The 25,351-nt window shown below is 45.2% G+C and overlaps 1 long non-coding RNA gene across 1 annotated transcript; it reads left to right on the top strand.

The window, feature by feature from the left end:
• The first annotated feature begins 3,436 nt into the window (after positions 1-3,436).
• On the top strand, positions 3,437-4,330 carry LOC117186411. The gene is made up of 2 exons (XR_004471497.1): positions 3,437-3,588; positions 3,649-4,330. It is a non-coding gene; the product is annotated as an uncharacterized LOC117186411 (long non-coding RNA).
• The last annotated feature ends 21,021 nt before the right edge of the window (positions 4,331-25,351 follow it).

The following is a 25,351-nucleotide window of genomic DNA, read 5'->3' as shown; positions in this document are numbered from 1 at the left end:
CTCTTGGCCTGTTGGACTTGTGTGGCGGTGTCCTCCGCCGAGCGTTGCCGCTTGCTTGGGGCCTTGGCTGTGGCCTTGCCAGCTTTGGCTGGCTGGTAGTCGGGCAGGACTGTCTTGGCCCATCGCCGCGATTCGATTCCCTGGGCAGACGCCAGGAACACCGGGTCGTCGTTGCCCAGGATGAAGACCGCACGTCTTTTGTCCTGGAACTTGGGCCTATCTTTCGAGGCAGTGGTGCCGCCTGCCGGGGTTGTCAAGGGGGTCCCGGTCCCAAGGGGTCCGCCAGCCGCGATATCGCTCTGCATGGTCGCCCCCCCGGTAACCGGGTCGCCCTTGGGGCCCCCGACGTGGATTGGCCCGATTGGCTTTTCGGTCCTCTCCTCACAGCGCCTGCTGCCTCGAGACGGTGGACCGACTTAGTCTCCTTCCCCGTCTTTTTGGGCACTGGTTTCCCAGATGCGTTTGTAGAGGGATGGTCTTTTCCCTCCGGCACTTTAGGAGGAGTGCCGTGCTCCTTTGCGGTGTTTTTTGTTTTAAAATTTAAATTTGGCATATTTGATCCCACGAGTAGGCGGGAAGGGGTTAGTCGCCCGGGGCATAGCCCGCGTGCCCCGGGAAGCCTTATTAAAACTGGAGGTCGGCAGGTATCCAGAGTCCGCATATAAGCGACCGAGCACAACCTCGGCCATGCATCCCACGGCATATGACAGTGTCACCTTGGATTGGGGTTATTTCACTGAGAGTTTTCTTTTCTCCGCCCGACTACAATTAGCCAGCATCCTGGCAGAGACATGACCGTACCAGGACCTGTTTCCAGCCGCCCTCACGGGGAGAGTATAGTCGCACTTCCGCCGGTGTGTACAGTTACGACGGGTGCCGGTTCGCTCGTGCCCACCTGTATCCTATGACGCGTAGCACAGTCGCCTTGGATCCAGGGCAAGCCATGAACCCGAGGCGCCTGTGCCCCGTTCCGAGTCTACAGTTGTGACGAGCCGACCCGACATCCGTCTATCCCCCTGTAGCACCCGACGGCTGACGGCCGGCTACTACGGCTAGTATTAAAGAAAATAAAATAGAATATCCATTTTTTTCGGGAGTGTTTTCGTATAAACCTTCTCCTGGAAAATTTAAACAGCTGAAAACCAAATTTGAGACAGATCGGCTCAGTCATTCTCAATTTATGAAATCCCGTAAATTTTTTACTCCATTTATATATATATACCGATTTATTAGTATGGGTAATTATGTAACGAATTACATTTAATACAACGTATTGGTACAATAAATTATAATAAAATGCGCTGAACCGGACCGACTGTAAAAAAATTGTTAAAAAATAGTTTTCTCTATAATACATATGCAGACACCAGAAGACCTGATCAAATTTTTCTCTGTACCAGATGAAAAAAACCAACATATTGGCAGTATTGGCTGTAAATGCGCAAAATTACAAGGACAATTGTCTTCCGACGCTTAAAAAATTTGTTGATAGGTATTATGCGAATGATAATAGCTTCTGCTTCGAGAGAACTTTGCGCAAGCGCGAGGCTTCCGAGTTATTCTCAATGTCGCTACAGAACTTACGCCATGAGGCGCGTTTGGCTTTCCTCAGTTCTTTATTGTAAACTGACAGACTGGCCTTGTAATCGGCCCAGTTCTGCTCAGCGTTTTCAGCCTTAGCTTTATTGAAGAGTCTTCGGGAGGCTTTCCGGAGTTCCCTCAGTTTCGGATTCCACCATTCAGGTTTCTTCCGGCCTCTGCTCTTGCTAGAGGGGCAGGATTTATCGAGCGCCTCATTGCAGGCGTCGGTAAATAGTTTAACAAGATGAGTCGTGGCTTTCCTGGAGATCTCCTCCTCAGGTGGAGTCTCATTGAGAACACGACAGAGGTGGTCTGAGTACCGAGCCCAGTTTGTCCGCCTAAGGTTCCGAAATTGAGCTGGTCTCGGTAGTGAAAAAAAGAATACGGTTTCCACGTACCTGTGGTCCGAGAAGGAGTGCTCTTCCAGGACCCTCCAGGATACGATGTTCCCGTGTAACTCATGAGAGGCAAGTGTGCGGTCCAGGACCTCCTTGCGGTTTTTAATAATGAAGGTGGGATCACTCCCCCTATTTAAAAGGACCATCTGAGTGGTCAGTAAATAGTTGAAAAGGTACTCACCCCTTTCGTTGGTGTCAGTGCTTCCCCACTGGCAGTGGTGTGCATTGGCGTCGCACCCTACGATTAGGCCGGTGTCCTTGGCCTCGCAGTCTGTGATTAGCGCCCTGAGCGCCTGTGGAGGGCAAGACCCCCCTCTTGGCGCTTGGTCTTCCTGGCGCTGGGCGTCACAATTAGATAAGTGGTGAAAGTGGATATGTGAAACGTCCAGAAACCGTTTCCGACCATATAATGTATATATATTCTTGATCAGCATCAAAAGCCAAGTCGATAGAGCCATATCTGTCTGTCGTCCCTATGAGCGCCTAGTGCTCAGAGACTATAAGAGCTAGAGCAACGACATTTTGTATCCAGACTTCTGGGACATGTCACTGTTACAGGTATATTTCAAAACTTCGCCCCGCCCACTTCCGCCCCCAAAAAGGTCGAAAATCTGTGGCATCCACAATTTCAAAGATACGAGAAAACGCAGAATCGTAGAGAATGATTATATCTTCTAGACTGCAGAATCTGATGAAAAAAATTTCATTCTCTTCGCTCTGTCTCTCTCTAACACACAGGTTTCATGGTCGGCTTTGCCTATTGCTAAAAGTGAGTTCCTAGATCTCAGAGACTATAAAAGCTAGAGCAACCAAATTTTTGATCCACACTCCTGTGATATCGGACCTTGACGAGCTAGTTTCAAAATTTCGCCACACCCCCTTCCGCCCCCGCAAAGGACGAAAATCTGGGGCATCCACAAATCTCAGAGACTATTAAGGCTAGAGCAACCAAATTTGGTATCCACACTCCTGTTAGATGTCATTAAACAACGTATATCTCAAAATTTCGGCGTCTGCCGGAGTTAGTATCGGGTATAAATGTAGAGTTGCGGTCGCCACAGCACCTCACAACGATCCCTTCCGTTTTTTTTTTAATTTCCGAATCGAGGAATGTAGACAGAGAGTTACTTTTACAATTATGGGATCACAATATTTCAGACAAAATTTAAGCTCCATGGCGAACCAAGTTTGAGCTAAGAAAAACTATTCCTAGTCAATACGGCATGAGAACCCAATTCTTGGCCTGCTTGATCTGCCCATTCCTTACAATATACCAAAATATACCCATCATGTGTTTTAGAGCCCCCTTTGGAATTCTGAAGCCGAAATTACCAACCCTTCTCTGGACAGACATGTTTTGTTGTGGGGATGTGCATTTTACCGAATATTCGGTATTTTAATATTTTATTATTCTTATTATTATATATAACTGTTATATAAGCTATATAACTGTTATTCCGCAGAACATCAATTTGCAAAGTACCCAGCTAGCACAATAGCAGCATCGAGTATAGCCGCTTCAATGAGTGGGCTAAAATGTCATCTTCGCACAGGCCATAATCTTCCCTTTTTATTAGGTCTACTTACGGACTTAACCAGCATCGAACAAGTTTGTATAAGAAAGATTGAAGTCCAAGGCATTGACTAAATTTTATTTTTATATAAATAGGTTCAACTGCAAGAGTGTATGTTGCATATGGAGAACATTTTTGAAGAGCACAGTCGCAACCTGCAGCCGTTTTTTGTTGACATTCAACCTCCTAACTCTGCAAAAATGTACTGCCAGAGACGTAATCAGACTCATCCAAACCAGCAATATCATCAGCAGCGCCCGCAACGCATGAGGCAAATGCCAATACCCTCCCTAACATTTACTACTGCTGACACCAACGCTGATCAAAATTGCTTTAAGGCTACCCTACCCTATCGGACGCAAACATTTAAGATTCTAGGGCAGGCTAAAAATGAGTTACAAGACATACAATTTTGAGAAAAGTATTTTTTGAGCTAGTATATTAAATATTAGTATTTAAATATATATTAGTTTCCTCCAAGTCTTTGTAAATTAAATTACACATAAAAAAGAAGAATACATAATAATTAACATTATTACATTTTTTTTTTAAGTCTCCTTATACAAAACGGAATTTTCTTTATATTGCCTCTATACTTCGATTTTTGTTGTTTAACTAGCCGGCCCTGCCTTGTTTTGCTGTGGCGCTCATTGTGGTTGCACGGATAAGAAATGAGGACAACTCAGTTGATTGTTTCTTGATGGAGAATATAAAGAGTTTTGACCTGATCTCCGACTATGGCAATTGATTCTCCGCTAATACGGCTACTACGGTTAGGTTAGGTTAGGTTCAGGCGGTAGCCTGGGGGAGTGATGAAACCCTCCCAAGCTCACTTGGACCTGTAGAAGGTCCGTTGTGGTGCCGCATGGGCGTGTGCCCCTTCCCAGTGCCTAAAAACCGTGGAGAAACAGGCTGTTGCAAATTAAGGGCAGTCCCATCCGGAGACTTGGATGAATCTGGACAAGGTCCCCGGTTTGATTTCGGACAGGTCCGAAATGTCTGTGAGGAAAGCGGCCCCGAGAATACGAAGACGACGATTTCCAAGGGCCGGGCAGTGGCAGAAGAAGTGGGGGACCGATTCCTCCTCTTCCTCGTCGCGACAACTCCTGCAGAAGTCGTTATGAGGGATTGACAGTCTAGAGGCATGAGTGCCAATCTGCCAGTGTCCCGTAATGGCTCGAGTAACTGAAGAGCACTGTGCTCTGCTGAGCCTATACAGCTCGGCTGAGCGCGTCTTCGATCGATATGGCCATATCAATCTTGAGATTTTACAGGAAACGGTTTGCTGCCATCTCCTATTGGCATTTTGCTCGAACAATTCGTGCGTGAGGAGCCTGCACGTAGCCAGAGGCATCGCTACCTGCTCCCTCTCCATAAGGAGAGGAACTGTAGTACCCTGCCTTGCTAGCTCGTCGGCGGCGTCGTTCCCCTCGATGTCCCTGTGGCCTGGGACCCATATAAGGAAGAGGTCTAACTGATCTGCGATCTCGTGCAGAGACCTGCGGCAGTCATTTACAGTCGCTGAGGTCGACGATATTGAGCCTAGAGCTTTAATAGCTGCTTGGCTGTCCGAGAAAACGCACACTAAGTGCGTGTCTAGAAGTAGTTTGGAGACGATAGAAATGGCCTCCTTGATGGCTACAACCTCCGCTTGGAACACACTGCAGTGGTCCGGGAGCCTGAAGCAATGACTGATGTTCAGCTCGCTGCAGTAGACTCCGCCTCCCACGCGGCCCTCTAGCTTGGAGCCATCAGTGTAGAAGTGAACCGCATTTGCGGGTTCTGGTTCGCCCATCTCCCAGTCCTCCCTAGATGGGATTGATACCTGGAAAGGCGTCGAGAGGAGATCACTAGGGACACAATAATCTGTCCTCTCTGGTAATTGCGGGTGTCTCGTCAGGATTCCCGAGTGCCCAACCGCGGACGCTTTCCACAGTCTGGCTTCTCTCATTCTGAGTGCGGAAGTGTTGCCACTTTCTTTCCCATGAGATCTATGGGGAGGAGGTCCAGCACAGTATCCAGGGCTTCCCCTGGAGTAGTGCGTAGCCCGCCAGTTATGCATAGCTCTGCCATGCGTTGAACTCTGCTGAGTTTATTGAGGCATGTCCTTTTGTCTAAGGCTGGCCACCATACTACCGCTCCATAGAGCATGATCGGTCGTATGATGGTGGTGTAAAGCCACCGAACTATATAGGGGGTCATTCCCCATCTTAGTCCGATGGCTTTCCTGCAAGTATAGAGGGCTACTGTGGCCTTCTTTACTCTATCCTCTATGCTCAATTTCCAATCGAGCTTTCTATCGAGGATTAGACCAAGATACTTGGCGTTGTTGCTGAAGATTAGCGCTTCCCACATAGTCTTGGGGGAATCAGTGCCGGAACTTTGTACTTCCTAGTGAAGAGCACCAGTTTCGTTTTAGACGGGTTGACGCCTAGACCGCATTTGTCTGCCCATTTTGACATCTTCATGAGAGTGCTTGTCAGGCCCTCACACAGCGTCTGCGGGAATTTACCCGAGAATGCTATAGCAACATCGTCCGCATACGCCACCACGCGGCAGCCACCCCCCTCTATCTCCCGCAGCAGTTCGTTCACTGCCACGTTCCATAGGAGGGGCGAGAGGACTCCGCCCTGCGGGGTGCCTCTACTGACAAATCTGGTGGACGTTGACGTCCCCAGTGATGCCTCAACCGTCCTGCATTGTAGCATCTGATCGATCAGGCTCACCGTCCGGGAGTCAACCCCCAGGTCCGTCAGTGCACCCGTGATGGCGGTCGGGAGGATGTTATTAAAGGCACCTTCTATGTCAAGGAAGGCTACCAGGGTGTACTCCTTACAGTTGAGGGACGCTTCTATGATCGATGTGATCGTTTGTAGGGCCGTTTCGGTGGATCTTCCTTTCCGATAGGCATGCTGGGAGTCTGAGAATAGACTAGGCGGCATATTTACCGTGAGATGCATCCCCAAAAGCCGTTCCATCGTCTTCAGAAGGAAGGACGATAGACTTATGGGTCTGAAATCTTTGGGGGCAGTGTGCGAGGGCTTGCCTGCCTTGGGGATGAAGACGACTTTGGTATGAAGCCAGGTTTCCGGGATATATCCATGGGAGAAGATTCCCTCGTATATCCTTTTGAGCCAATTAGTGGCTTTTTGTCCAGCGTGAATCAGTTGGGCAGGGATGATGCCATCTGGTCCCGCAGACTTGTATGGTTTGAAGCTTTTTATTGCCCAGGAAATGTTCTCCTGGCTTAGCAGGTTCATGATAACACTTGAGGCAACGGAGGGAGCCGCGATGTAGTGTGGTCTGTTTTCATCGCAGCCGGGAAAGTGGGTGTTAAGGAGAAGATTTAGCGACTCATTGCTGGACGTTGTCCATGATTGGTCGGCGTTCTTCAGGTAGCACAGAGTGGGTGTAGTCTTCGAGAGAACTTTGCGCAAGCGCGAGGCTTCCGAGTTATTCTCAATGTCGCTACAGAACTTACGCCATGAGGCGCGTTTGGCTTTCCTCAGTTCTTTATTGTAAACTGACAGACTGGCCTTGTAATCGGCCCAGTTCTGCTCAGCGTTTTCAGCCTTAGCTTTATTGAAGAGTCTTCGGGAGGCTTTCCGGAGTTCCCTCAGTTTCGGATTCCACCATTCAGGTTTCTTCCGGCCTCTGCTCTTGCTAGAGGGGCAGGATTTATCGAGCGCCTCATTGCAGGCGTCGGTAAATAGTTTAACAAGATGAGTCGTGGCTTTCCTGGAGATCTCCTCCTCAGGTGGAGTCTCATTGAGAACACGACAGAGGTGGTCTGAGTACCGAGCCCAGTTTGTCCGCCTAAGGTTCCGAAATTGAGCTGGTCTCGGTAGTGAAAAAAAGAATACGGTTTCCACGTACCTGTGGTCCGAGAAGGAGTGCTCTTCCAGGACCCTCCAGGATACGATGTTCCCGTGTAACTCATGAGAGGCAAGTGTGAGGTCCAGGACCTCCTTGCGGTTTTTAATAATGAAGGTGGGATCACTCCCCCTATTTAAAAGGACCATCTGAGTGGTCAGTAAATAGTTGAAAAGGTACTCACCCCTTTCGTTGGTGTCAGTGCTTCCCCACTGGCAGTGGTGTGCATTGGCGTCGCACCCTACGATTAGGCCGGTGTCCTTGGCCTCGCAGTCTGTGATTAGCGCCCTGAGCGCCTGTGGAGGGGGGTCTTGGTCTTGGCGCTTGGTCTTCCTGGCGCTGGGCGTCACAATTAGATAAGTGGTGAAAGTGGATATGTGAAACGTCCAGAAACCGTTTCCGACCCCATAATGTATATATATTCTTGATCAGCATCAAAAGCCAAGTCGATAGAGCCATATCTGTCTGTCGTCCCTATGAGCGCCTAGTGCTCAGAGACTATAAGAGCTAGAGCAACGACATTTTGTATCCAGACTTCTGGGACATGTCACTGTTACAGGTATATTTCAAAACTTCGCCCCGCCCACTTCCGCCCCCAAAAAGGTCGAAAATCTGTGGCATCCACAATTTCAAAGATACGAGAAAACGCAGAATCGTAGAGAATGATTATATCTTCTAGACTGCAGAATCTGATGAACAAAATTTCATTCTCTTCGCTCTGTCTCTCTCTAACACACAGGTTTCATGGTCGGCTTTGCCTATTGCTAAAAGTGAGTTCCTAGATCTCAGAGACTATAAAAGCTAGAGCAACCAAATTTTTGATCCACACTCCTGTGATATCGGACCTTGACGAGCTAGTTTCAAAATTTCGCCACACCCCCTTCCGCCCCCGCAAAGGACGAAAATCTGGGGCATCCACAAATCTCAGAGACTATTAAGGCTAGAGCAACCAAATTTGGTATCCACACTCCTGTTAGATGTCATTAAACAACGTATATCTCAAAATTTCGGCGTCTGCCGGAGTTAGTATCGGGTATAAATGTAGAGTTGCGGTCGCCACAGCACCTCACAACGATCCCTTCCGTTTTTTTTTTAATTTCCGAATCGACAGAGAGACAGAGAGTTACTTTTACAATTATGGGATCACAATATTTCAGACAAAATTTAAGCTCCATGGCGAACCAAGTTTGAGCTAAGAAAAACTATTCCTAGTCAATACGGCATGAGAACCCAATTCTTGGCCTGCTTGATCTGCCCATTCCTTACAATATACCAAAATATACCCATCATGTGTTTTAGAGCCCCCTTTGGAATTCTGAAGCCGAAATTACCAACCCTTCTCTGGACAGACATGTTTTGTTGTGGGGATGTGCATTTTACCGAATATTCGGTATTTTAAATATTTTATTATTCTTATTATTATATATAACTGTTATATAAGCTATATAACTGTTATTCCGCAGTACCCTGCCTTGCTAGCTCGTCGGCGGCGTCGTTCCCCTCGATGTCCCTGTGGCCTGGGACCCATATAAGGAAGAGGTCTAACTGATCTGCGATCTCGTGCAGAGACCTGCGGCAGTCATTTACAGTCGCTGAGGTCGACGATATTGAGCCTAGAGCTTTAATAGCTGCTTGGCTGTCCGAGAAAACGCACACTAAGTGCGTGTCTAGAAGTAGTTTGGAGACGATAGAAATGGCCTCCTTGATGGCTACAACCTCCGCTTGGAACACACTGCAGTGGTCCGGGAGCCTGAAGCAATGACTGATGTTCAGCTCGCTGCAGTAGACTCCGCCTCCCACGCGGCCCTCTAGCTTGGAGCCATCAGTGTAGAAGTGAACCGCATTTGCGGGTTCTGGTTCGCCCATCTCCCAGTCCTCCCTAGATGGGATTGATACCTGGAAAGGCGTCGAGAGGAGATCACTAGGGACACAATAATCTGTCCTCTCTGGTAATTGCGGGTGTCTCGTCAGGATTCCCGAGTGCCCAACCGCGGACGCTTTCCACAGTCTGGCTTCTCTCATTCTGAGTGCGGAAGTGTTGCCACTTTCTTTCCCATGAGATCTATGGGGAGGAGGTCCTGCACAGTATCCAGGGCTTCCCCTGGAGTAGTGCGTAGCCCGCCAGTTATGCATAGCTCTGCCATGCGTTGAACTCTGCTGAGTTTATTGAGGCATGTCCTTTTGTCTAAGGCTGGCCACCATACTACCGCTCCATAGAGCATGATCGGTCGTATGATGGTGGTGTAAAGCCACCGAACTATATAGGGGGTCATTCCCCATCTTAGTCCGATGGCTTTCCTGCAAGTATAGAGGGCTACTGTGGCCTTCTTTACTCTATCCTCTATGCTCAATTTCCAATCGAGCTTTCTATCGAGGATTAGACCAAGATACTTGGCGTTGTTGCTGAAGATTAGCGCTTCCCACATAGTCTTGGGGAATCAGTGCCGGAACTTTGTACTTCCTAGTGAAGAGCACCAGTTTCGTTTTAGACGGGTTGACGCCTAGACCGCATTTGTCTGCCCATTTTGACATCTTCATGAGAGTGCTTGTCAGGCCCTCACACAGCGTCTGCGGGAATTTACCCGAGAATGCTATAGCAACATCGTCCGCATACGCCACCACGCGGCAGCCACCCCCCTCTATCTCCCGCAGCAGTTCGTTCACTGCCACGTTCCATAGGAGGGGCGAGAGGACTCCGCCCTGCGGGGTGCCTCTACTGACAAATCTGGTGGACGTTGACGTCCCCAGTGATGCCTCAACCGTCCTGCATTGTAGCATCTGATCGATCAGGCTCACCGTCCGGGAGTCAACCCCCAGGTCCGTCAGTGCACCCGTGATGGCGGTCGGGAGGATGTTATTAAAGGCACCTTCTATGTCAAGGAAGGCTACCAGGGTGTACTCCTTACAGTTGAGGGACGCTTCTATGATCGATGTGATCGTGTGTAGGGCCGTTTCGGTGGATCTTCCTTTCCGATAGGCATGCTGGGAGTCTGAGAATAGACTAGGCGGCATATTTACCGGGAGATGCATCCCCAAAAGCCGTTCCATCGTCTTCAGAAGGAAGGACGATAGACTTATGGGTCTGAAATCTTTGGGGGCAGTGTGCGAGGGCTTGCCTGCCTTGGGGATGAAGACGACTTGGGTATGAGGCCAGGTTTCCGGGATATATCCATGGGAGAAGATTCCCTCGTATATCCTTTTGAGCCAATTAGTGGCTTTTTGTCCAGCGTGAATCAGTTGGGCAGGGATGATGCCATCTGGTCCCGCAGACTTGTATGGTTTGAAGCTTTTTATTGCCCAGGAAATGTTCTCCTGGCTTAGCAGGTTCATGATAACACTTGAGGCAACGGAGGGAGCCGCGATGTAGTGTGGTCTGTTTTCATCGCAGCCGGGAAAGTGGGTGTTAAGGAGAAGATTTAGCGACTCATTGCTGGACGTTGTCCATGATTGGTCGGCGTTCTTCAGGTAGCACAGAGTGGGTTTAGTCTTCGAGAGAACTTTGCGCAAGCGCGAGGCTTCCGAGTTATTCTCAATGTCGCTACAGAACTTACGCCATGAGGCGCGTTTGGCTTTTCTCAGTTCTTTATTGTAAACTGACAGACTGGCCTTGTAATCGGCCCAGTTCTGCTCAGCGTTTTCAGCCTTAGCTTTATTGAAGAGTCTTCGGGAGGCTTTCCGGAGTTCCCTCAGTTTCGGATTCCACCATTCAGGTTTCTTCCGGCCTCTGCTCTTGCTAGAGGGGCAGGATTTATCGAGCGCCTCATTGCAGGCGTCGGTAAATAGTTTAACAAGATGAGTCGTGGCTTTCCTGGAGATCTCCTCCTCAGGTGGAGTCTCATTGAGAACACGACAGAGGTGGTCTGAGTACCGAGCCCAGTTTGTCCGCCTAAGGTTCCGAAATTGAGCTGGTCTCGATAGTGAAAAAAAGAATACGGTTTCCACGTACCTGTGGTCCGAGAAGGAGTGCTCTTCCAGGACCCTCCAGGATACGATGTTCCCGTGTAACTCATGAGAGGCAAGTGTGAGGTCCAGGACCTCCTTGCGGTTTTTAATAATGAAGGTGGGATCACTCCCCCTATTTAAAAGGACCATCTGAGTGGTCAGTAAATAGTTGAAAAGGTACTCACCCCTTTCGTTGGTGTCAGTGCTTCCCCACTGGCAGTGGTGTGCATTGGCGTCGCACCCTACGATTAGGCCGGTGTCCTTGGCCTCGCAGTCTGTGATTAGCGCCCTGAGCGCCTGTGGAGGGGGGTCTGGTTGGTCGTGACCCATGTACGTGGAGCAGATTCTCAGTGAGCACCCCTGGCCTTCGAGGCTCACTGCTGTTTGGTCTTCATTGCTGAAATTTGGGAGCAAAAATAAGTGCAAATCTCTTTTTGCAAGGATGCAAGTGCGAGTTTTACCTGCGGAGTCAGCTACGTATAGCTTATAGTCAGGAGTCCTCAGACCAGAGACCCTGTTTCCGAGGATCCAGGGCTCCTGAATGAGGACTATGTCGGCTCCACCCTTGGCTAGGTGGAGCAGGAGAGCAGCGCATGCTGCCTTACAATGGTGGAGGTTTATCTGCAGGAGTATCAGTGACATTCCTGAGGTTCACCTCCACCATTGTCCTGTCGTGGTCGCTCTCCGAAGAGTCCAACTCCTCCGCGACCCCGATGTGCTTGAGATCCCTAGTGAGATCGCTCACGTCTGACACGTAACCATCTAGGATGTCATCCGACACCACTGATGCCACGTCTGACACCGCAGGCTTGATCTCCATACTAGGGATCTCCGGGGGCTCCAGGCTCGACCGTCGGTTGCATGCCTTTGGAGTCGGACTTGTACGGTACTACGACTACCTTCTTGTAGCCGTAGTCCACAGCGCCCTCCGTGTCGTGGAGAAGTCTGACCGACTCCTCGTTCAGGACGAGGATGATTTGGCGCCTCTGCCCGTTGCTCTCCTCTACCTTGGCCACCTTCCAATCGGCTGTGGGAAGGTGGGGGTTGCAGACCTGCAGAATCCGGAGAATCTTATCCGGCTCTGCAGGCTTCGCCGAGACCCACGCTCTGGCCCTCGGCTTGCTGGGGATGTCCTCCCACTTCACGACCTCCAGCTGGGCTCCTGGATAGACCTCCTTGAGCGACGCTACCGCCTTCGTGTAGAGGGCCGCGGAGCGAGCATCTTGGCAGGCGATGGCTTTCACCCTGCCTTGGTGCCACCCGGCGTCCTCACACTTGGGCGGTGGTCCTCCATTCTCCTCCAACTCCTGGAGGAAACGGTCTTGGAGCTCGTTTTCCACGAGGTGCCACTTGTCCCTAGGGATCTGCCCGTCTTTAGAGCCCTTGTCTAGGACTCCAATCAGGGTTTTTCCCCTCGCCACCTCGGCAAACGAGCGGTTTGCCTCTTTCGAGGCAGTGGCGCCGCCTGCCGGGGTTGTCAAGGGGTTCCCGGTCCCAAGGGGTGACAGTGTCACCTTGGATTGGGGTTATTTCACTGAGAGTTTTCTTCTCTCCGCCCGACTACAATTAGCCAGCATCCTGGCAGAGACATGACCGTACCAGGACCTGTTTCCAGCCGCCCTCACGGGGAGAGTATAGTCGCACTTCCGCCGGTGTGTACAGTTACGACGGGTGCCGGTTCGCTCGTGCCCACCTGTATCCTATGACGCGTAGCATAGTCGCCTTGGATCCAGGGCAAGCCATGAACCCGAGGCGCCTGTGCCCCGTTCCGAGTCTACAGTTGTGACGAGCCGACCCGACATCCGTTTATCCCCCTGTAGCACCCGACGGCTGACGGCCGGCTACTACGGCTAGTATTAAAAAAAATAAAATAGAATATCCATTTTTTTCGGGAGTGTTTTCGTATAAACCTTCTCCTGGAAAATTTAAACAGCTGAAAACCAAATTTGAGACAGATCGGCTCAGTCATTCTCAATTTATGAAATCCCGTAAATTTTTTACTCCATTTATATATATATACCGATTTATTAGTATGGGTAATTATGTAACGAATTACATTTAATACAACGTATTGGTACAATAAATTTTAATAAAATGCGCTGAACCGGACCGACTGTAAAAAAATTGTTAAAAAATAGTTTTCTCTATACTACATATGCAGACACCAGAAGACCTGATCAAACTTTTCTCTGTACCAGATGAAAAAAACCAACATATTGGCAGTATTGGCTGTAAATGCGCAAAATTACAAGGACAATTGTCTTCCGACGCTTCAAAAATTTGTTGATAGGTATTATGCGAATGATAATAGCTTCTGCTCATTATGCCAGAACAACTCTGAAGCCTCTTGGCCACTTTTTTGTTGCTTGTTTTGGGTTCAGATCCTCCCATATATATGGGAATACCTTTGTTGGTTTTTCGGCAAATTCTTGGCGGAATTTCCAAATATCCGTATTCACAGGAAAAGCCGTATGTGTTATTGACGTGTAGACTAACCACATATAATCGCACAACTCGAAGCCGTTGGATAAACCTTTCTTTTCTAAGTGTTTTCCTTGACTGTTTTCACAACGTAGCATTTCTCATACCATGCGTCCGTTTTTTCAACGTTACACTGTTTATTTCTAACATTCTCGCAACATTGTGGGTTTTTTCAACATTTCTATGTTTATTTCAAACATTGTCGCAACTTTGTCACATCTGAAGAAGACTGAAGACCACTATCCTTGATCTGCTTCCAACTCATTTGTTAAGCACTTAACAAAGCATTGAGTTCGTGCCTAAGCTGCAAAACCTGCAAATGTGCCTCAGTTAAGGCCAGTTAAAAAGTTTTGGGCAAATTCGAAAATAAATATTTACAGAAAGGGATATAAGCCAAATAACATCGACTGCTTAATATTAAAAATCAAGGTACCCGAAAATATAAGGAAGGCTTATCGCTATGGTCATGATTATTTTTTGTAAAAATAGCTTCTAGTCTAGTAAAAAACATGAAAAATTTAAGTTGGTCAGACTTACTTTTACCGGACAGACATTTTTTCTTTATGGACGTTGACATGCAATGACTGCATCTTAAAAGAGGCGATGCAATTACTGCACCGTCAGCCCTCCTCCCGTCTAACCGACCGAGGGGCGCTGCCGCATTACGCGCGGTGCGTAGCCGAACCAAACGCGAACATGCAGGAAAGATAGTTGTAAGACTAATATTCGAGGAAAATTAGCACTACACTTATTAAGCAACTAAGCATGCATTTAAAATACAAATACAAATACCACTACAATTTCTAATTTCTAATTGTGTGAGTAACTTAGGTAGAGGGAATTATAATCCGAGCATAAGACCCTAAACGGTTCATGCAAGGAATAATTCGATCTACAAAGTGGAAGGAACAACGGTATAACATTTTTAGTTAGTCTAATAGGAATCGTGAAGTTTATGCGGCCCAACAGATCAGGGCTGTCTATGTAACCCCTGATCAAGTTGTGCACAAAAATCACACCAAGCATTTTCGTACGGCTAACTAAGGATGGGAGGTTTACTTATAGCAGTCTACTAGAGTAAGATGGAAGTCTCACACCCGTATCCCAGTTAAGGCCCCGCAGAGCAAAGAGTAATGAGTTTTTCAGTACTGATTCTATACGGTCCTGGTGTACTTTGTACGAACTAGCGAGGTATAGAGAGTCTTTGTTATATAGGGGTCGTCAAATTCTTTTGACCACCTCTTTATAAACCAAAGTACGCCCATGGCCATATTTACCATTGTCGACATGTGCTCAGAAAACTTTAGCTTGGCGTCTAATATAACACCAAGATCATCCACCACGGTAATTCTCTCAAGAGAACCACCACATAGGGCCAATTACGGAATAACGTAGGTTGCGGCATTTAGTTGTAAGCCCGGCTTAGTCAGAGAGCGGATGGAAAAACTGCAGATCTTCTTTGACTGAGCGGACACGGCATTGAGAATGGAGACCTCAGGTCTCAGAACGTGGGACACTGCTGGTAGTCCCCAGTGTCACATGGAGAATGGAGGCTACCGCCGGAAGTCTGCACTTGAACGGCCAGTTGCGGCGTGTGAGAGACACTCGGGGGCTCGAGCTGATCGTTCAGTTCGGCAAGTCATTACGTGTAGACCGTGTAGCAGTCATCGTACATCCCTTAGACATCAGCTACCACCCTTTGGATCCGCTTCCGCCATCGCCACCGAACAGGCCTAGAACTCCGCGTCCACCTTTGCCCACAGGCTTTGGAGTTGATCTCGATGGACTTGGGAGAGCGAGCAGGTTGGAGTGCTAGCATCTGGAGCGTCGAGCTTCTGGTCGAAGCGGGTCAGTCTGCTTGCAGCGAAGGCAAACTTAGACCGTGTGAAAATGGCTGCCGATTGGTCCATAGTGCTCGGAACCGTAAGAGGGACTGCCGAGGTGAGCAACAAGACATCGAAAGCATATTCTCAACCCATAAAATACGAACTGTATAAACGTAACAATATTATGGAAATTGTAAAATGTGGCCGGAATGTGCAGATATAAATACTACGATCAATAAATGTTTAATCAAGAGCGAAAATTGTGGACGAACAATAATATTGAGGCACGAGGTACCAATGTATAGAGTCGGTTGCAAACGGCAGCTCAAAAAAATATACCCTCGAAATGCGAGGTAGCGCGTTGCTTAACGTTCCATTAAGTTCAAGCGCGGCATCGAAAACTATCCCAACAAATACAAAGCAAGCAACCGGTGGAGAAGCGAAAAAACGAAAAGAATGCACTGTATGTATGTATGTATGGCTGTAAGTGCTATTTACCGAGGCTTCGGTTAACGAACCACCCTTTTGACGTGATTCAAACAACGGGTAAAACGGTATATAACCATTTTATACACTGGTTATGCTATATATATGTATGTGTATCAATAACTATGAAGGCATGAGTGAATATATATATGTATGCATATGTTCAAGTATATGCTAATTGAAAATGTATACGTAGCCATAAACATATGTACATAAATATGTGCGGGGGATTCAAGTTCAAGATTATTAAGAAATAGCTACTGGATCACTTGGGTGTAACTAACTTATTTTAAGCGTTACGCTGCGGTGAACGCCGTGTGGATTGTGGATCTTCCGACCGCACCGCCAAACTCGCGACATCGAGTTGGGACCGGACCGCACGGAGTTGGCACAGTGCGCGGCAATTATCTACTGATGCCCTGAACAAAAAATATTCCGAAAATATCGACGTTCTGCCATGTTTAGCTCAGTCACTGGATCTTAAACTCATCGAAATCTTATGGCCGAAGGTCAAAGGAATTCTACCAACTGCAAATCCGTCAACATGAACTAAGTTTTGGCAAGTGGTTTAAGAATTATTCAAATGATTGGCTCAAATCCTATTGAAACGTTGGCAGGATCTTACTGACCCATGCCAGGCTGGGGTAAAGCAGCTCATACAGAACATATAACATAGGTTTTAATTTGAGTTTCTTTTTTTGATTTTGTTCGAAAGCAACACTATTTCAATGAACAGCAGATATCTTGGGTAATTGTGTAAAGCCATAAAAATAGAAGATGAATGTAAATGTAACAAAATTTCATCAGGTTTATAATTTCTTCTTAAATTTTAACTTTGTAAAAAGGTATAACTTGTTCAATTTTGAATACCTGAAATGTCTCAAAAGGAGTATGTATTTTGAGTCGACATTTTTTTTTCTAATTTTTTTTCTGCCATATTGAGTCAGTAAATTTTTATATCCAGTACTCTTAGAGTATAGGGGTATATTAGATAAGTGGTGAAAGTGGATATGTGAAACGTCCAGAAACCGTTTCCGACCCCATAATGTATATATATTCTTGATCAGCATCAAAAGCCAAGTCGATAGAGCCATATCTGTCTGTCCGTCCCTATGAGCACCTAGTGCTCAGAGACTATAAGAGCTAGAGCAACGACATTTTGTATCCAGACTTCTGTGACATGTCACTGTTACAGGTATATTTCAAAACTTCGCCCCGCCCACTTCCGCCCCCAAAAAGGTCGAAAATCTGTGGCATCCACAATTTCAAAGATACGAGAAAACGCAGAATCGTAGAGAATGATTATATCTTCTAGACTGCAGAATCTGATGAAAAAAATTTCATTCTCTTCGCTCTGTCTCTCTCTAACACACAGGTTTCATGGTCGGCTTTGCCTATTGCTAAAAGTGAGTTTCTAAATCTCAGAGACTATAAAAGCTAGAGCAACCAAATTTTTGATCCACACTCCTGTGATATCGGACCTTGACGAGCTAGTTTCAAAATTTCGCCACACCCCCTTCCGCCCCCGCAAAGGACGAAAATCTGGGGCATCCACAAATCTCAGAGACTATTAAGGCTAGAGCAACCAAATTTGGTATCCACACTCCTGTTAGATGTCACTAAACAACGTATATCTCAAAATTTCGGCGTCTGCCGGAGGAGAGCTATACTGAGTTAGTATCGGGTATAAATGTAGAGTTGCGGTCGGCACAGCACCTCACAACGATCCCTTCCGTTTTTTTTTTAATTTCCGAATCGAGGAATGTAGACAGAGAGTTACTTTTACAATTATGGGATCACAATATTTCAGACAAAATTTAAGCTCCATGGCGAACCAAGTTTGAGCTAAGAAAAACTATTCCTAGTCAATACGGCATGAGAACCCAATTCTTGGCCTGCTTGATCTGCCCATTCCTTACAATATACCAAAATATACCCATCATGTGTTTTAGAGCCCCCTTTGGAATTCTGAAGCCGAAATTACCAACCCTTCTCTGGACAGACATGTTTTGTTGTGGGGATGTGCATTTTACCGAATATTCGGTATTTTAATATTTTATTATTCTTATTTAAATGTTTATATACTAACAGTTATTCCGCAGAACATCAATTTGCAAAGTACCCAGCTAGCACAATAGCAGCATCGAGTATAGCCGCTTCAATGAGTGGGCTAAAATGGCATCTTCGCACAGGCCATAATCTTCCCTTTTTATTAGGTCTACTTACGGACTTAACCAGCATCGAACAAGTTTGTATAAGAAAGATTGAAGTCCAAGGCATTGACTAAATTTTATTTTTATACCCGATACTCAAAATGAGTATTGGGGTATATTAGATTTGTGGTGAAAATGGATGTGTGTAACGTCCAGAAGGAATCGTTTCCGACCCCATAAAGTATATATATTCTTGATCAGCATCAATAGCCGAGTCGATTGAGCCATGTCTGTCTGTCCGTCCGTCCGTCTGTCCGTCTGTCCGTCCCCTTCATCGCCTAGTGCTCAAAGACTATAAGAGCTAGAGCAACGATGTTTTGGATCCAGACTTCTGTGATATGTCACTGCTACAAAAAACTTTTAAAACTTCGCCCCGCCCACTTCCGCCCCCAAAAAGGGCGAAAATCTGTGGCATCCACAATTTCGACGATACGAGAAAACCAAAAACGCAGAATCGTAGAGAATGACCATATCTTTTAGACTGCAGAATCTGAATTGGATCGTATTATTATTATAGCCAGCATCAAGAAAACAATTTGATTTTTTCTCGCCCTGTCTCTCTCTAACACACACGTAGCATAGGCGGCTTTGCTTAGAGTAAAACATTAGCGCCTAGATCTCAGAGACTACAAAAGCTAGAGCAACCAAATTTGGTATCCACACTCCTAATATATTGGACCGAGACGAGTTTGTTTCAAAATTTCGCCACATTTCCCCAGATTTTCGTCCTTCGCGGGGACGGAAGGGGGTCCCCGCGAAGGACGAAAATCTGGGGATATTCACAAATCTCAAAGACTATTAACGCTAGAGTAACCAAATTTAGTATCCGCACTCCTGTTAGATCTCACTGTAAAACGTATATCTCAAAATTTCGCCCCACCCCCTTCCGCCCCCACAAAGGACGAAAATCTGTTGCATCCACAATATTGCACATTCAAGAAAACTAAAAACGCAGAATCATAGATAACGACCATATCTATCAGATTGCTGAATCTGGATCAGATCGGATCATTTTTGTAGCCAAAAGCAAGAAATCAATTTGCAGTGGCCGCGCAGCGCCCGACGTCACGCTCAGACTGATTTTCTGTCTCTCTCGCACGCACTCTTTGTCGTGTCGTTTAATATTAGCGGCGACTGCCGGAGGAGAGCCATACTGACTTAGTATCGGTTATAACCGTAGAGTTGCGGTGTCCGCAGCAACTCACAACGTTCCCCCTCGTTTTTTGCTTGTTTTGGGTTCAGATCCTCCCATATATATGGGAGAATACCTTTGTTGGTTTTTCGGCAAATTCTTGGCGGAATTTCCAAATATCCGTATTCACAGGAAAAGCCGTATGTTTTATTGACGTGTAGACTAACCACATATAATCGCACAACTCGAAGCCGTTGGATAAACCTTTCTTTTCTAAGTGTTTTCCTTGACTGTTTTCACAACGTAGCATTTCTCATACCATGCGTCCGTTTTTTCAACGTTACACTGTTTATTTCTAACATTCTCGCAACATTGTGGGTTTTTTCAACATTTCTATGTTTATTTCAAACATTGTCGCAACTTTGTCACATCTGAAGAAGACTGAAGACCACTATCCTTGATCTGCTTCCAACTCATTTGTTAAGCACTTAACAAAGCATTGAGTTCGTGCCTAAGCTGCAAAACCTGCAAATGTGCCTCAGTTAAGGCCAGTTAAAAAGTTTTGGGCAAATTCGAAAACAAATATTTACAGAAAGGGATATAAGCCAAAAAACATCGACTGCTTAATATTAAAAATCAAGGTACCCGAAAATATAAGGAAGGCTTATCGCTATGGTCATGATTATTTTTTGTAAAAATAGCTTCTAGTCTAGTAAAAAACATGAAAAATTTAAGTTGGTCAGACTTACTTTTACCGGACAGACATTTTTTCTTTATGGACGTTGACATGCAATGACTGCATCTTAAAAGAGGCGATGCAATTACTGCACCGTCAGCCCTCCTCCCGTCTAACCGACCGAGGGGCGCTGCCGCATTACGCGCGGTGCGTAGCCGAACCAAACGCGAACATGCAGGAAAGATAGTTGTAAGACTAATATTCGAGGAAAATTAGCACTACACTTATTAAGCAACTAAGCATGCATTTAAAATACAAATACAAATACCACTACAATTTCTAATTTCTAATTGTGTGAGTAACTTAGGTAGAGGGAATTATAATCCGAGCATAAGACCCTAAACGGTTCATGCAAGGAATAATTCGATCTACAAAGTGGAAGGAACAACGGTATAACATTTTTAGTTAGTCTAATAGGAATCGTGAAGTTTATGCGGCCCAACAGATCAGGGCTGTCTATGTAACCCCTGATCATGTTGTGCACAAAAATCACACCAAGCATTTTCGTACGGCTAACTAAGGATGGGAGGTTTACTTATAGCAGTCTACTAGAGTGAGATGGAAGTCTCACACCCGTATCCCAGTTATGGCCCCGCAGAGCAAAGAGTAAAGAGTTTTTCTGTACTGATTCTATACGGTCCTGGTGTACTTTGTACGAACTAGCGAGGTATAGAGAGTCTTTGTTATATAGTGACATGTCCATAATTCCCCACATCCCATACACATTATGTTTATGTACAATTCATCCACCCCATCCACACAAGTAACAGGACCCCACTCAAGAATCAATAACTGTTTCTTCCCATACTCCAAGCTAGGGCCCCCATAATATAAACAATGGACCACATTGTTTCATCAACATTAGAATCACGCCACTCTCGAGAAATCGATTCTTTAGAATCACGCCACTCATGAGGACCAATCAAAGCTAGACATAAAACCAAGGAGTATCACATTCCTAGCTCCGTCATGTAATGCAACACCGATCGCCAGCAGTGGATGCCTTTCATCAAAGCCGACGCATCCCCAAATATCGATCCAGGCACGTACGCCACCGACACGAAGATGCAGCCGAGGAAAGCAACGCCCGAAGCCAGAGTCGGGAGTTCCAAGAGAAGGGCTCATGGAAACTAGCCAGCAGCAGAGAGATCAGTTCCGTTTGAGACAAGCAGACGTAAAGTTAAGTCGGGGAATTCAACCAATCTTGTGACATAAAGAAATTAAGTACTAAAAATAAAATCTTTTTTAAAAAAAACTAAATTTCGAGTTGCGGATATTTAACTGGCGCAGTCGGTAGGATTTCGTTTAAAATTAACTCCTATATTTCGGTAATGGCCAGCTTGTGTAATATCTAATTACTGTGATCACGTAATCCCGGAATCGTTAATAAAATTGTGAAATCCGCCAAAGAACCTATGTGTTACGAGCACATACGATTTGCAAAACTAAAATTAAGTGAACTGAAGTAAGCGGAGATAGTGATCCACCAAGAACAGTGAAACACTAAATACAAAATCAAAAAACTTACAAGTGAACCAAAATAAGGTTAAAAACTACTGAAAACAAAACAAAACCCAATCAACACCAACAAAATGGCGTTACCACCACTATCATTGAGCGAAATCCACTTGAACCAGGCACTGCTGTCGATCAGACAAATACCTGCCTATGACGGTTCATCTGGACAGCTAAGCTCATTTATCAAACGAATCGAATATGTATGCGGATTATATCCAACTGAAGATCTTCGCCAACAAAGGATCCTATTTGGAGCGACCGAGATCCAACTGTCAGGAGAGGCACAACGCATATCGCAAATGATACAACCCAACACGTGGCTCGAACTGAAGACGGCGCTGATCAACGAGTTCAAAAATCACACACCATATGAAGAACTCTTACGACAACTATACACCACCAGATTCAACGGCAGTCTTCGTAAGTTTATAGAAGAATTAGAGATAAAAGCATTATTAATAAACAATAAGCTAAACTTAGAAAACATACCAGAAAATAATGTCATTTATAAAAACGCTTTGAACAACACAATTAAAGATGTCATTACTCGAAAACTTCCTGACAGAATGTTCATGACGTTAGCAAGAAAAGATATTACCACATTGTCTAATCTTAAGAAGGCAGCACAAGAAGAAGGATTGTACGAAGCTAGTACAACAGATTCAGGTACAAATAAAGATCAATCGAAATCGTCTCAATCAAATCGAATGAATGTTGGAAACTATTATCCAAATTATAATACTACTAACTATCACAATCAAACTCAGAGTTCATCTGGAACAGGTCAGACTAATCGAACAAATCAAAATCAAAATTCCCAAAATCCTGGATTATACAATGAGTTCAAAAATTCCTTGAATCAAGGTAGGGCTCAGAATCCATTCAATCAGCAAATATCTCAAAACCAAGCTAGTGGGAGTGGACCCAACCAACCTACTAAAAGAGGGAGGGAGAGCCAGAGTGGCCAAACGAAGATGGACGTAAATTTTCATCAAGCCGCCTCGGAAGAAACCGAGGAGGACCCTATATAAACATTACCATTAATAAAAGAATATTAAGGTGTATCGCTGACTCGGGATCATCGATCAACATCATGAAAGAAAATTATACAGATTCCGAGATAAAAGACGATAACCTTACGGTCCATACCATCAATGGACCTGTCCGTTTAACTAAGAGTATAATGAGGAATGCGAACAAAACATGTCCGTCCGAACAAAAGTTCTACATACATAACTTTTCCGAAAATTATGATATTTTATTAGGAAGAGAATACTTGATGGCAAGTAAAGCCGTCATCGATTACAGAAATGACACTGTAACACTAGGAGCTAGGTCGTACCCAATCATTCAGAGTGGAGAAGCTATTGAAGCCGGCAAGACCGCACAGAAGTGCACTGATCCCTCTACAAAAGAAGAGAAGATCGCACCTAAGTGCCTTGACCCATCTCCAGAGGGAGATCAATACTTCGCTTCCGCTCTAGACAGTGAATTAAGGGAATGTAATCAATTAAGATTGGAACACTTAAACGACGAAGAGAGGGAAGAGTTAAAGAAGGTCTTATATGAGTTTAAGGATGTGCAGTACAGAGAAGGTGACAATTTGACTTTCACAAGTACAATCAAGCTCGAGATCAAAACTCAACATGAAGACCCGGTCTACAGACGACCATACAAATATGCCCAGATACATGATCAGGAGGTAAACCAGCAAATCAAAGATATGATCAGGCAGGGAATAATTCGAAAGTCGAATTCTCCTTACTGCTCGCCCATATCTATGATTCCGAAGAAGATAGATGCTTCAGGAAAGCAAAAATATCGAATGGTAGTAGACTATAGAAGTCTAAATGAAATAACAGTTAAGGACAAATTCCCAACTCCACGAATGGATGAAATCCTAGACAAACTAGGTAAATGTCAGTATTTTACGACAATCGATTTAGCAAAAGGTTTCCATCAAATACCCATGGAACCTAGCTCAATCCCCAAAACTGCGTTCTCCACTAAGCATGGACATTACGAGTTCACTCGTATGCCCTTTGGGCTAACCACTGCCCCAGCTACCTTCCAAAGATGTATGAACAATCTGCTAGAAGAGTTAATCTTCAAAGATTGCGTTGTATACTTAGATGACATCATTATATTTTCCACTTCATTGGAAGAACACTTGTTGTCACTAAGGAGAGTATTTGGAAAGTTGAGAGACGCCAACTTGAAGCTAAAAATGGATAAATGTGAATTCATGAAAAAGGAAACTGAATTCCTAGGTCATATAGTCACTACTGAAGGAATAGTACCAAATCCAGGCAAAATCTCTGCCATTGTCAAATTTCCAATACCAGAAACGACTAAACAAATAAAGTCATTCTTAGGTCTGTGCGGGTTCTACAGGAAATTCATTCCTAATTTTGCAAACATAGCAAAACCCATGACACTCAAACTAAAGAAAGGAGCTGTCATAGACCCCAAGGAAGAAAAGTACGTCGAGGCATTTGAGAGACTAAAAGTACTCATCACCTCAGACCCTATCCTTGCGTTCCCAGACTTTGACAAAATGTTCACGGTAACAACCGACGCTAGTAACATAGCATTGGGAGCGGTTTTGTCACAAGAACACAAACCGATCTGCTACGCTAGCAGAACCCTAAATGAACATGAAATAAACTATTCAGCCATCGAAAAGGAATTATTAGCGATCGTATGGGCAACCAAGTATTTCCGTTCATACCTGTTCGGTAGAACATTCGAGATACAAAGCGATCATAAACCCTTGATTTGGTTGAACAACCTCAAGGAGCCAAATATGAAATTACAAAGGTGGAAAATAAAACTGAATGAGTTTGATTTTAAAATGAAATATCTACCAGGCAAAGAAAATCATGTAGCTGATGCCTTATCAAGGGTAAAGATTAATGAAAATCTCCTTGGAGAAGCTTCCAATAGCGTTGGTGCAACTGTACATAGCGCACAGGAAGCCAATCTAAATCACAATGCTATCACGGAAAGACCAATTAACTATTACAATCGGCAAATTGAGCTAATAAAAGGCAATGAAGATAAGGTAGAAACAATTCGTTATTTTCCCAAGCTAATCATCAAGATCACGTATAAGGAAATGACTAACACCTTAGCGAAGGATATAATAAAGGAATATCTATGCACCAAAAAGAGCGCATTATATTTCCATAACGAAATAGATTTTCGTCCATTCCAAAAAGCCTATTTAGAAATCATTAATTCTAACAATATAACCAAAGCTATTAAATCAAGCACGAAACTCCTAGATATTCAGAATTACGCTGAATTTAAAGAAACCATATTAAAGAATCATAAAGGCTTACTCCATCCAGGGATAGAGAAAACCGTCAATTGGTTTAGGGGAAAATACTATTACCCGGATTATCAAAAACTAATCCAAAACATCATAAGCGAATGTCCTACTTGTAATATTGCCAAAACAGAGCATAGAAATACGAAGTTGGCATTCGAAACTACACCGGAAATACTGAACATCAGAGAGAAATACGTCATAGATTTCTATATGGTTGGTAACCAACAGTTCCTATCATGTATTGACGTATACTCGAA

Source organism: Drosophila miranda, chromosome XR, assembly GCF_003369915.1.
Source record: "Drosophila miranda strain MSH22 chromosome XR, D.miranda_PacBio2.1, whole genome shotgun sequence".
Lineage (NCBI taxonomy): Eukaryota > Metazoa > Arthropoda > Insecta > Diptera > Drosophilidae > Drosophila > Drosophila miranda.
Note: the sequence above shows the minus strand (reverse complement) of the source record. Positions and strands in the feature narration are given on the sequence as shown.